Here is a 12,340-nt window from a genome sequence, read left to right on the forward strand (position 1 = left end):
AAGAAAAGAGTTGACATTTCGAGTCCTCATGACCCTTCGACAGAAGGGTCATGAGGACCCGAAACGTCAACTCTTTTCTTCTCCGCCGATGCTGCCAGACCTGCTGAGTTTTTCCAGGTAATTCTGTTTTTGTTTTACTTTAACACTATACTCTGGTTCTCGATCTGTTTACGAGCAGGAGCAGTTTCTCCCTATCTACTCTGTCCGGGCCCCTCGTGATTTTGAAATCTTCTATCAAGTCTCTTCTAGCCTTCTCCTCTGCAAGGAAAACAGTCCCAACTTCTCCAATCTTTCCTCATAGCAGAAGTGTCTCACCCCTGGAACCATTCTGGTAAACCTCTTCTGCACTTTCTCCAATGTCTTCACTATAGTGTGGCACCCAGAACTGTACACAATATTCCAGCTAAGGTCTAACCAGTGTCTTATATAAGTTCATCACAATCTCCCTGCTTTTGTACTCTATGCCCCTATTAATGAAACCTAGAATACTGTATGCTTTAGAAACAGCTCCCTACCTGTCCTACCACCTTTACTTATTTATGTACTTATATACCCAGGTCTCTGCTCCTGCAAATCCTTTATTTTATATTGTCTCTCCATGTTCTTTGTACCAAAGTGTAGCACCTCACACTTCTCCGCATTGAACTTCATCTGTCACCTATCTGCCCACTCCATCAATGTGTTAATGTCCTTTTGAAGTTCTACACTGTTCTCATAGTTTATAATTCTCCCAAGATTTGTGACATTTGCAAACTTTGAAATTGTCCCCTGCACACCAAGATCTAGATTTTTTATATATCAGGAAAAACAAGGGTGCCAATACTGTCCTCTGGGGAACTCTACTACAAACCTTGGTCCAGCCCAAAAAATACTCATTAACCATTACTCTCTGTTTCCTATCCCTCAGCCAATTTTGTATCCACGTTGTTGCTGTCTCCTTTATTCTATGACCTATGACTTTCCTCACAAGTCTGTTGTGTGGCACTATATCGAATACCTTTTGGAAGTCCATATGCACTACATCAACGGCCTTGCCCTCATCAATCATTTCTGATACCTCACCAAAAAACTCCATCAAGTTAGTTAGAAACGATTTTCCTTTAACAAGTCCATGCTGACTCTTCCGAATCAAGGGTCAAAGTGTTAAACTAAACCTTATCTAAGCTCTCAGGTGCATCCGAAATATACTATGGCACTATTCAAGGGACAGCAGGGCGTTCTCCAGTGTCCTGGCTAATATTTATCCATCAACCAAAGCCACCAAAATTAGACCTGTGGGGGCAGGACAAAAATCAACATGGTCAGACTGCTTTTCCTGCGATCTTACTGTGCGCAAATTAACTGCTGCCTTTCCCAAAACCACAGCAGTGACCACTTGTCATTTAGCAGCAAAGTGCTTTGAGGCATCGTGAGGTCAGAAGGGCTTTGAATAAACGCAAATTATTTCTTTCTTGTTAATATTCTAATATATAATGGAAAGTGAAATCACTATAATCTATGTTAAATTATTTGTGGCAACTAATTCAATTAGATTCATTAACACTTTAAAACTCGTCACAATTGTCATTTATCCTAAATAGGACAGATGTGAAGAACCACAACATATTTTCCCGTCTATTTAAACTCGGCAACGATGAAAATGACCAGTGCCTAAAGATTCTCCAGATAATTTGTTCACGAGCTTAGTTTACTCACTTTGAATTGCAGATAGCTAGTAATCGACCTTCGCTCTCGGAGAAACAGATTCCTTTAGAGTACTAACATGTAGCTGCAATAATTAATAGACTGGTCCCATCAATTATCTATAAGCACAGAAATTACAGACCTCTTTCCAACATGATGCCTATAATTTAAATCTCACAAGCCGAAGGAGCGGCGCGAAGCAATATTTGCATTTATTTAGCCACGGAATTTTAAAAAAAACAATTCAACCGATGATCAACAATCTTCAAGATGTTCATCCACACATTTTCACATCTCACCAAGGGGTAAGAGCTAAACTAACATTTGTGTAAACGGTAGAGTTATAAGTAGTAAAGACTTGTGGGTCCCAATTGTGTGTTATACTTGACAAGTTTCAGCAATCTTGAAAATATTTTAAGGAACTACTGTACAGTCAATGCCATGCAGCGGATCAAGTGGAACGCAATATTGCAATATTTTCAACCGGCTTGCTTGGCGTTTAATCTTGATCTTTAACATATACAGTATCTACACAGGGTCAGCCAGAAATATCCATTTGCAAACAAGCAATCACATTGAATAACCAGACGGTGCTAAAGTCAGAGAGAAAACGTGGAATGGATTTTTACGCTACAAAAAAAGTTTGCAAAACATGCATTTTTTAGCATTGCAACAAGCCTTTCTGCTCTACATTAGTGTTCCAACCAAACCATCTGTCTATACATATATACTAGAAAGTAAAGAGTTATACACTTTTGTTCACAAATGAGGACGGCCGGATAACCACTGATGGCAACATTGGACATAAATATTGTCGTCTTTTTTGTTGAAAAGTTTATCGATTGTTCTTCATCGCGCATTCTGCTCATTTAGCAGAGGTGGCGACAATGTAGTCTAAATAAACCATATAGATTTAAGTAACTATTTTATTGGGATTATTACAATAACAGACAATACAGCAGGTCATCTCACCTCTAAATGCCGTTCTTTATGTTCTATAAAATGAACAAATGAACATCAAAAACGGCAACTACACCAAGCGTCATCTCTTTAACCAAAAAGTAAGGCTTTAGTATAAATAATGTGTTCTTTATCCATATTAGACCCTAATTTCCTGGTCAACAACATGATAGTGCTTTTTCAAAGCATCTAAATATGACTTGGAGAAACAGTAAGGGAAAATGGTGGTTCTGGCCATCTTTTAGTATCACATTACTATATTAAGAGCATTTTATTTTGAAAGGAATATCAAATTTTCAGTTATACAAATACATACACACATATACATAATGTGCAATAACACTATAATATATCTACTAATAACATATCCACTTTACATCAGATTTCACAAATATTCAAAATCAAAACAAATACATATTATAATTTCCTTTTTTATACAACTTCATTATTTTAGCTCGCATTCTAATGTTTTATATGATTAATATTCAGAATGGTGCACATCATCATTAGAAATTTAACCAAAAGATTTCTTCAAATTCATTCTTTTTACATATTCTACCTCTGAGTATCATATTGTTTATCTTAAATGAAAGAAGTACCTGATCTTGGTCTCCATTGTTACTGTCTGACACAAATTATTCTCATTCTAGTCTCAATTTTCTGAGTTTGAGAGAGCTCATAGTCCATAGCACACACAATCCTAGATTGTACATGCCCACTATAATTTATTGTTCACCAAGCTAATCTGGATACAGCACATCTCAAGCTCAGATTCTTTATGAAATGACTAAATTAATGCAATGAAATTAAACAAAGTGAACATGCACAGAACAGTACCAGCTCATGTATAATGAGGATAATAAAAGTTTTAATTTTTGAATACTGCATTGGCTTCATGACAGCAAAGTAGTGCTCTGTACAAACAGTCTGTAAAATTTCCCAGCGCATTTCAGTTCCAATTCACACAGGACCATCCTGGTTCCCATGATGTTGTGCTTCAGCCTCTCTAGAGACCCCATGCATCTCCCATATTCCGGTGTCTTAAATGCACCATTTTCCGTTGAAATTCCTAGAAGGCTTGAACTCATAACAGAGAACTTCCAAGAATCTGTCACAAAATTAGTCACCACAATGAGGGGTGCCAAAAAGAGGGCAAGAAGAATGGAAAAACCATTGGAAAACTGATGCAATTAAAGGTCCTTTATTGGTGTTGGATTCATAATAAACCTACGCTGCAAGGTTGTTAAAATTATTTCCTCATTTAAGAAAACTTATTGGTGTACATTGTTACAATTATGAGGTTTATAGGATTATTATATCTTGGGACTGTAGTTTTAAATTTAGGGTAGATGAAATGGTCATGTGATCTATTCTACATTCTGCCTGACAGTAAGCCTGGATGGTTTGATTGTTAGAAATCAAAGGAAGGCTTAGATTATTTTACTGAGAAGAATGTGGAAGATATTCACATTTGGTGAAATAGCAGGTTGCAATGCATAGACTTGGAGTCTCCCATTGTCCCAGAAAGGCATCACAGGTATTGGGTTGTAAATAGTCATGCTGTAAACTTTTCATTTACTTTCAAGATGACAGGGAGTTGGGGTCAAGGGTAGCTAGTAAGCATTTCTACCTACAAACAAGGTTAATGTGTTTCACGTTATGATGGGGAAGATGGCAGAGGAAGCAATTTTTTAGATCAGGTTACAGGCTTCTCTACAAATATCACAGACAGACAGCAGAGGGTCTGTGTGATCAGAAGAAACAAAAGGTTGCTTGACTTTGTGAGCTATCACAGAATGTGGGAGGGAGACAGTCTCTAGTTGGAGAGCTGCAGCCTGCAACCTTCAACAGATTCCAAGAGATTTGTTCTGGCATGACTGGGATAAAACATTAACAACTGGGCTTATCACTGGAACAGCTTTACTGCTGGTGGTTGTTTTAAGAAAATCTCTGAAAACTGAAGAAAACACCAGGAGATGGTCATTCAAAGTAACTACTCGTTAAAGTGGGGATGCGGGAACCCATTAGAAGCTGGTAGCAACTGCCCACTGTTTGTTATAAGGACTGTAATTTTGTGGAGAGTGCAATGTGTAGGAATAATAATAGGGGAATGTTCCTCTCTGCAATTTAAAGTATAAGTTGCCTACAACTAGTGCTTTCAGTCAACTGTTACAGGAAAAGTTTTAAAAGTGAAATCTTGTCACGTCATTCTTTCTTTCAGCTATCAACTGGAAGTTCAAGTCTCTTTTTAAAAATGATCGGTCTTCGTGGGGATTGTAACAAACTGCAAGTTGGAAAACTTTATGGTGCCTGCCTTGTTTGTTCTCCTGATGAAAAGAGATGTGATCAGATATTATATTCATCAGATACTTCTCCACTCTACTGGATACAGGATTTTTCCTGTTACATGATGATTATATGTGGCGATGTTTGAAACCTGTAGAGACTCTGTGATGTTTCATTAAGGTATTCTCATTTCATTATAATGCTGGACATCAAATTTCTATTTTTTAAAAGTTTGTGTTCATGGCCGTGACAGAAGTATTTATTGGGATAGGATTAACTAGCAAAGGTTGTAAAGTTAAAACATTCTGGGGAAATATTTGGTAAGCAAGTTTTAGGGCTTGGAGATTGCGAGGAATTATTATCCCGTGCTTGGTCTCATTGACACAGGCAGCATGCAAGCTTCGTGTTGCCTGTTCATCAAAATGCAATCCATTATGAAATGCACCGCTGACTGCTACACACTCAACAGGGGGCCAGGTATTAGCAGTCTTCCCCTCTTAAAGGAGAGCTGCACTCATGAAACAAAAGATGCTGCAACAGTGATAAAAACAAAAAAAACTGCGGATGCTGGAAATACAAAACAAAAACAAAAACAGAATTACCTGGAAAAACTCAGCAGGTCTGGCAGCATCGGCGGAGAAGAAAAGAGTTGACGTTTCGAGTCCTCATGACCCTTCGACAGAACTTGAGTTCGAGTCCAAGAAAGGGTTGAAATATAAGTTGGTTTAAGGTGTGTGTGTGGGGGGCAGAGAGAGAGAGAGAGAGAGAGAGAGGTGGAGTGGGGGTGTGGTTGTAGGGACAAACAAGCAGTGATAGAAGCAGATCATCAAAAGATGTCAACAACAATAATACAAAAGAACACATAGGTGTTAAAGTTAAAGTTGGGGATATTATCTAAACGAATGTGCTAATTAGGAATGGATGGTAGGGCACTCAAGGTATAGCTCTAGTGGGGGTGGGGAGAGCATAAAAGATGTAAAAATAAATAAATAAATAAATAAATAAATAATTTTTTTTTTTTCTTTTTCTCTTTTTATAGGCCCGAACAATCCCCATCCACCACTACTCTCCTCCGTCTGGCTGAACTTGTTCTCACGCTGAACAATTTCTCCTTCAACTCCTCTCACTTCCTCCCAATAAAAGGTGTGGCTATGGGTACCCGCATGGGCCCCAGCTATGCCTGTCTCTTTATGGGGTATGTGGAACATTCCTTGTTCCAGTCCCACTCCGGCCCCCTTCCACAACTCTTTCTCCAGTACATCGATGATTACTTCGGTGCCGCTTCATGCTCTCGTCGGGACTTGGAAAAATTTATTAATTTTGCTTCCAATCTCTACCCCTCCATCATTTTCACGTGGTCCATCTCTGACACTTCCCTTCCCTTCCTTGACCTCTCTGTCTCAATCTCTGGTGATAGACTGTCCACCAATATCCATTACAAACCCACCGACTCCCACAGCTATCTCGACTACAGCTTCTCACACCCCGCTTCCTGTAAGGACTCCATCCCATTCTCTCAGTTCCTTCGCCTCCGTCGCATCTGTTCCGATGATGCTACCTTCAAAAACAGTTCCTCTGACATGTCCTCCTTCTTCCTTAACCGAGGTTTTCCGCCCACGGTCGTTGACAGGGCCCTCAATCGTGTCCGGCCCATCTCCCGCGCATCCGCCCTCACGCCTTCTCCTCCCTCCCAGAAACATGATAGGGTCCCCCTTGTCCTCACTTATCACCCCACCAGCCTCCGCATTCAAAGGATCATCCTCCGCCATTTCCGCCAACTCCAGCATGATGCCACCACCAAACACATCTTCCCTTCACCCCCCTTATCGGCATTCCGTAGGGATCGCTCCCTCCGGGACACCCTGGTCCACTCCTCCATCACCCCCTACTCCTCAACCCCCTCCTATGGCACCACCCCATTGCCACGCAAAAGATGCAATACCTGCCCCTTCACTTCCTCTCTCCTCACTGTCCAAGGACCCAAACACTCCTTTCAAGTGAAGCAGCATTTCACTTGCATTTCCCCCAACTTAGTCGACTGCATTCGTTGCTCCCAATGTGGTCTCCTCTACATTGGAGAGACCAAACGTAAACTGGGCAACCGCTTTGCAGAACACCTGCGGTCTGTCCGCAAGAATGACCCAAACCTCCCTGTCACTTGCCATTTTAACACTCCACCCTGCTCTCTTGCCCACATGTCTGTCCTTGGCTTGCTGCATTGTTCCAGTGAAGCCCAACGCAAACTGGAGGAACAACACCTCATCTTCCGACTAGGCCCTTTACAGCCATCCGGACTGAATATTGAATTCAACAACTTTAGGTCCCTCCCCCATCCCCACCCCCTTTCTGTTTCCCCCTTCCTTTTCTTTTTTTTCCCAATAAATTATATAGATTTTCCTTTTCCCACCTATTTCCATTATAAAAAGAGAAAAAGAAAAAAAAAATTATTTATTTTTTTACATCTTTTATGCTCTCCCCACCCCCACTAGAGCTATACCTTGAGTGCCCTACCATCCATTCTTAATTAGCACATTCGTTTAGATAATATCCCCAACTTTAACTTTAACACCTATGTGTTCTTTTGTATTATTGTTGTTGACATCTTTTGATGATCTGCTTCTATCACTGCTTGTTTGTCCCTACAACCACACCCCCACTCCACCTCTCTCTCTCTCTCTCTCTCTCTCTCCGCCCCCCACACACACACCTTAAACCAGCTTATATTTCAACTCTTTCTTGGACTCAAACTCAAGTTCTGTCGAAGGGTCATGAAGACTCGAAACGTCAACTCTTTTCTTCTCCGCCGATGCTGCCAGACCTGCTGAGTTTTTCCAGGTAATTCTGTTTTTGTTTTTGTGATGCTGCAACAGTCACTGGAAAGTAAAGCACATCAAATGGATCACTATGTTTTCAGATGCTGAAGGCCTTAATGAGGGAGGTGGAAAGTAGGAGAGATGCTATGTTTCCACAGGGGCTAGGAGGCCCTAAATGGTCATCCTAGGAAGGGAAAGGAAGTAGATAGCTAGGGATGTTAATTCCTGGAGTCTGGTCCTGAGGACCTGGCTGCAGTGTCAGAAAAAGTTCAATGACCTCACATGGGTGGTCAAAATCAGAGAAAGCATCTTCAAAGGACCCCCTGCACCACCAACATCTCATGCTACTTAATGCACCACACACCCTCATTCACCCATCAGCAACCAGGGCTCATTCAGAGATTCCACTTCACCCTCACACACTTACCAAAGCTGCCAGACTCACACCCACCTCTTACTGTTTCGAAACAGCTCCAGCTATTCAGCTACACATTACTCAAACACATTGCGCCACACTCACTGACATTCCTCTCTGTCTTGTAGGATAACCGCAGAGAGCTGCAGAGAACTGTCAGGAGACAGGCATGTCTGTATCTCCCGAGCCTTCTGGAGAAGACAGTGTTCTGCATCATGGGGCTGTTGCATCCAGCATTGTCAAGGGCTTTCAGGTTGAAGGTATGTTCCTGTGTTATAAATCCCCTCTCACCCTCATTCTGCTATTTGGCATGAAGTGAATGTTGCAGATAGTATGACCATGGAGCATTTAACACTGCCCTTCCTATTCCCTACTTCCTTCAGCCCAGCTCTCCCTTTCTGATTTCCATTTTCTGATGCTCAGGAACTGCCATATAGCCAGCAAGTACAGTCTCATCATGATGGGTAAAAGTCACACCGACCCTCTAATGAAGAAGCACCATTACTTGATCTGACAACCACAGCTACCAGCTCAGATAATAGCTGGGTGAACTTTAGGGTGTAGTACTGAGTCATGGGCCTGAGTGGGTTGCAGCCAGATCATGGAGAAAGGGTAGTTTGTTTTCCATCTCTCCGGAAGCCATGGTCCCAAATGCATTGTGCTCAGTGCTCAGATGAAGACTTAAACAGGATGGCATACAGGAGAACACTGATGGGCATGCACACTGAAATGTTTGGTGCATTGATAGGTCTGCCACAGGGCCTGCTGTCACTTTCAAGGAGCATGGAGGAGCTCAGCTCCAAATTGTCACAGGACTTTGCGCAGACCTTGGAGCCCATCCTTCCCATCAATGTCCTCATCTGAGTACTTGGCAGAAGAGCTCATCTGCAATCTTGCCTTTTGCAGAGGTGACAACAAACTATCCTTCCCAGCGTGGAAGTGGTAGCTAACTCCATGATAACACTTGTGATGCAGATTATTGTGGTCAATGTCTCAGCTATTATTGCAGCACAAGTAGAAAGCCCCAAAATCTTCAATTAGAGACCAAAATTGAGACTTAAAGATGGAGGCAGCGGCATAGCTGAGGTATTAAATGAATACCTTGTATTTGCCTTTACCAGTGAAGAAGATGCTGCCTAGGTCATGGTGAAAGATGTTGTAATTCAGACACTTGAAGGGTTTAAAATTGATAATAAGGGAATATCAGATAGGCTGTCTGTTGGTAAAGTTAATAAAGCACTAAGACCGGATGAGATGTATCCAAGGATATTTAGGGAAGCACATGCAGCTGTGGCTCAGTGGGTAGCACTCTTGCCTCTGAGTCAGAAGTTTGTAGGTCCAAGTCTCACTCTAGGTCTTGAACATAAATGTCAAAGCTGACACACCAGTGCAGGGCTGACAGCTGCATTGTTGGAGGTGCTGACTTTGCCTACGGACATACTAGTCTGGAAGCATCTGATCTTGGAAGCTAAGCAGACCCAGGCCTGTTTAGTACTTGGATGGAATTCCAGGTGAAGTAGGCTTTTTTTTGTGGTAGCATGGCTGAGCAGTCTAAGTTGCCAATGTCAGATCCTTGTCTTTGTAGAGACATGGACTTGAATACCACTACTGCCTAAGTTATAGGTGGTTTCCCTTTGGGTCACTTTGAACGCTCTCTTCTGTCTAAAAAATGCCAATTTAAATGCACATGCACATTTGGTTTATGGCACCATGATAGTATAGTGGTTACTTCTCTGCCTTGCGGCCATAGCAACCAGTTCAAAGCTGAGTCATGTCAGAGGTTGGTTTATAAGTACCTTTCGCAGTGTTAGTGTGGCTGAATGATCTAAGGCATGCGATTTAGGCTCCAGTCTCTATGGAGGAATGGGTTTGAAACCCACCGCTGCTAGAAAATCCACTTTTTCAGCCAATTTAACCAAACTCTTTGCCTACAGGCACACTAGTCTGAAAATGCCCTATCTTGTCTGATTTCAGAAGCTAAGCAGATTCTGGCCTGGTTAGTACTTGAATGGGAGACTGCCTGGGAATACCAGGTGCAGTAGGCTTTAAAAAAGGGGGGAGGAGAGAAGGTTATTATCGCTGGACTGGTATTCTGGGGACCCAGTGTAGTGCTCTGGGGACCTGGGTTTGAATCCCACCACAGTGGGTGGTGAAATTTGGATTCAATAAAAATCTGGAATTAAAAGGCCATGAAACCATTGCCGATTGTTATATAAACCCATCTGGTTCACTAGCCTCCCTTTGGCGGGGAAAGGGTCTGCCTACATGTGACTTGTAACTGCCTTCTGACCAGGGGTGGTTGAGGGTGAGCAATAATTGCTGACCTTATCAGCAATGCCCACATCCCATGAACAAATGAAAAAAAAGCTTGTGTAATGCTTGAAAACTGCAAGTACTAATCAGCGAGGGTGCAGTCAGCTGTGCGCCCGCTGAACTGAAAATCTAAATGATGCAGGGTGATGTCGGGAGACACACCTGACGTTACCCCACATCATTTTATGTGTCAGCGAGCAGGCCATGGAAGATGTGGCCCCAGAGGTAACAAAGGCATGAAGGAGGATTTCAGAAGCAGACAAGCTGAGACAGGAGTGAAGGCTGTGATGTTACAGAGGTGAAATTAGGCAGTCTTGGTGACAGTGTGGATTTGGGGTAGAAGCTCATCTCAGGATCAAATGTGACACCAAGGCTTTGAACAGACTGGTTTAGTGTCAGACTATAGACAGGGAGAGGCTTGGAGTTGATAGCTAGGAAACGGAGTTTGCAGTGGGCATAGAAAACAATGGCTACAGTCTAACCGATACTCAAATGGACGAAATTTCTGCTCACTCAGTAAAAGATGTCAGATATGCAGTCTAATAATTTAGCAACAGTGGAAGAGTTGAGAGTGCTGGTGATGAGGTCGAGCATATACCTGTGAAAATTAATGCTGTGCTTTTAGATGATATCAGAGAGGAGGCAACAGGTCAATGAGAAATAGGAGTGAGCCATTGGGGGACATCAGAAATAATGGTATGGGATTGGAAAGAGAAGCTGTAGCAAGTGATACACTGCCTATGATTAGGTAGGTAAGAACGGAACCAGGTGAGAGCAGTCCTGCTTAGCTGGACAACAGTGGAGAAGCAATGGAGGAGGATCATGTGGTTAACCATGTGTCAACAAAGAGTTCATTTTTATACAGTTCTGTCATATTCTGTAATGGATCATTACAGTACAGTTACTCTATTGTCACTCAAAATTAAAAAAATGGATAGAATTTTCCAGACGTATAATGAAAATTACAGTGCGCTTTTGCTGTTGGTAAGAATATATCCAGTCATTAAGGAGACAATGGTTCTTTGTAGACTTTCCAATTTTCTGGAGCAATACTTATAGTTTGCTCCTGTTGGTTTTGCTGAGATGGCTGCTTCACTCTTTGAGAGTGTATGTAATAACTCCCCTTTTCCCCAAATTGTGCCATATTTTTTCTGTTACCGTTTCATTTGCAACCATAAAAGATGTGGCACGACTTTCAATTTCCGAGTAGCAAACTCTTAATGTTCCTAATGCAACTTTTTTAATTTTAGCAGAACAAGACTATTGAAGAAGAGTCATACAGACTGGAAACGTTAACTCTGGGTGGGATTTTCCTAAAATTGCACTGTGTTGTAGCGGGTGGAGTTTTATGGTGGGTAGGGTAAAATGGTGGGTTTTCACACCGTATCATCCCAAGCCTGCCTCATTATTTATTCACTCCCACAAAAGAAGCCGTTTCCATGGTGAGCAGGTTCTCATTAGCCCACCTGCCGTCACCGCGCTGTTGCATCATGCTGGCCATCATCTTTAAAAGGAAGCCGTCAGCAAAGCGCTCATTGCCACCAGCTCACCACCGCTGCCCAGGAGACATGGCCAGCAAAGAGAAAATGACTGCAGCCCCCCGCTTCAACGACGGGTCCCTCGAGTGACTACTGGATGCCGTGGAAGCTCGGCAGGATGTGCTGTACCTCCGCTTTGGCCACAGGCTTGGGAGGTGATGACAGCGGTGGTCTGCGCAAATGCCCTGCAGAGAAGGACAGTCGCCAATGCCGCAAAAGGGTGAATGATCTCCTCCGTTCCGCCAGGCTAAGTCAGTCTTTTCAACACTCTCAACTCACACACTCACAGACCCATCACACATCCACAGAGCCCTCACTCACTGCCAGTGCAA

The 12,340-nt window shown here is 42.4% G+C and overlaps 1 pseudogene; it reads left to right on the forward strand.

Annotated features, from left to right (window-relative positions):
- Positions 1–10,083: 10,083 nt before the first annotated feature.
- Positions 10,084–10,202, forward strand: LOC121285370 (annotated as a pseudogene).
- Positions 10,203–12,340: the final 2,138 nt, after the last annotated feature.

This window comes from Carcharodon carcharias, chromosome 12 (genome assembly GCF_017639515.1).
Source record: "Carcharodon carcharias isolate sCarCar2 chromosome 12, sCarCar2.pri, whole genome shotgun sequence".
NCBI classification, from domain to species: Eukaryota; Metazoa; Chordata; class Chondrichthyes; order Lamniformes; family Lamnidae; genus Carcharodon; species Carcharodon carcharias.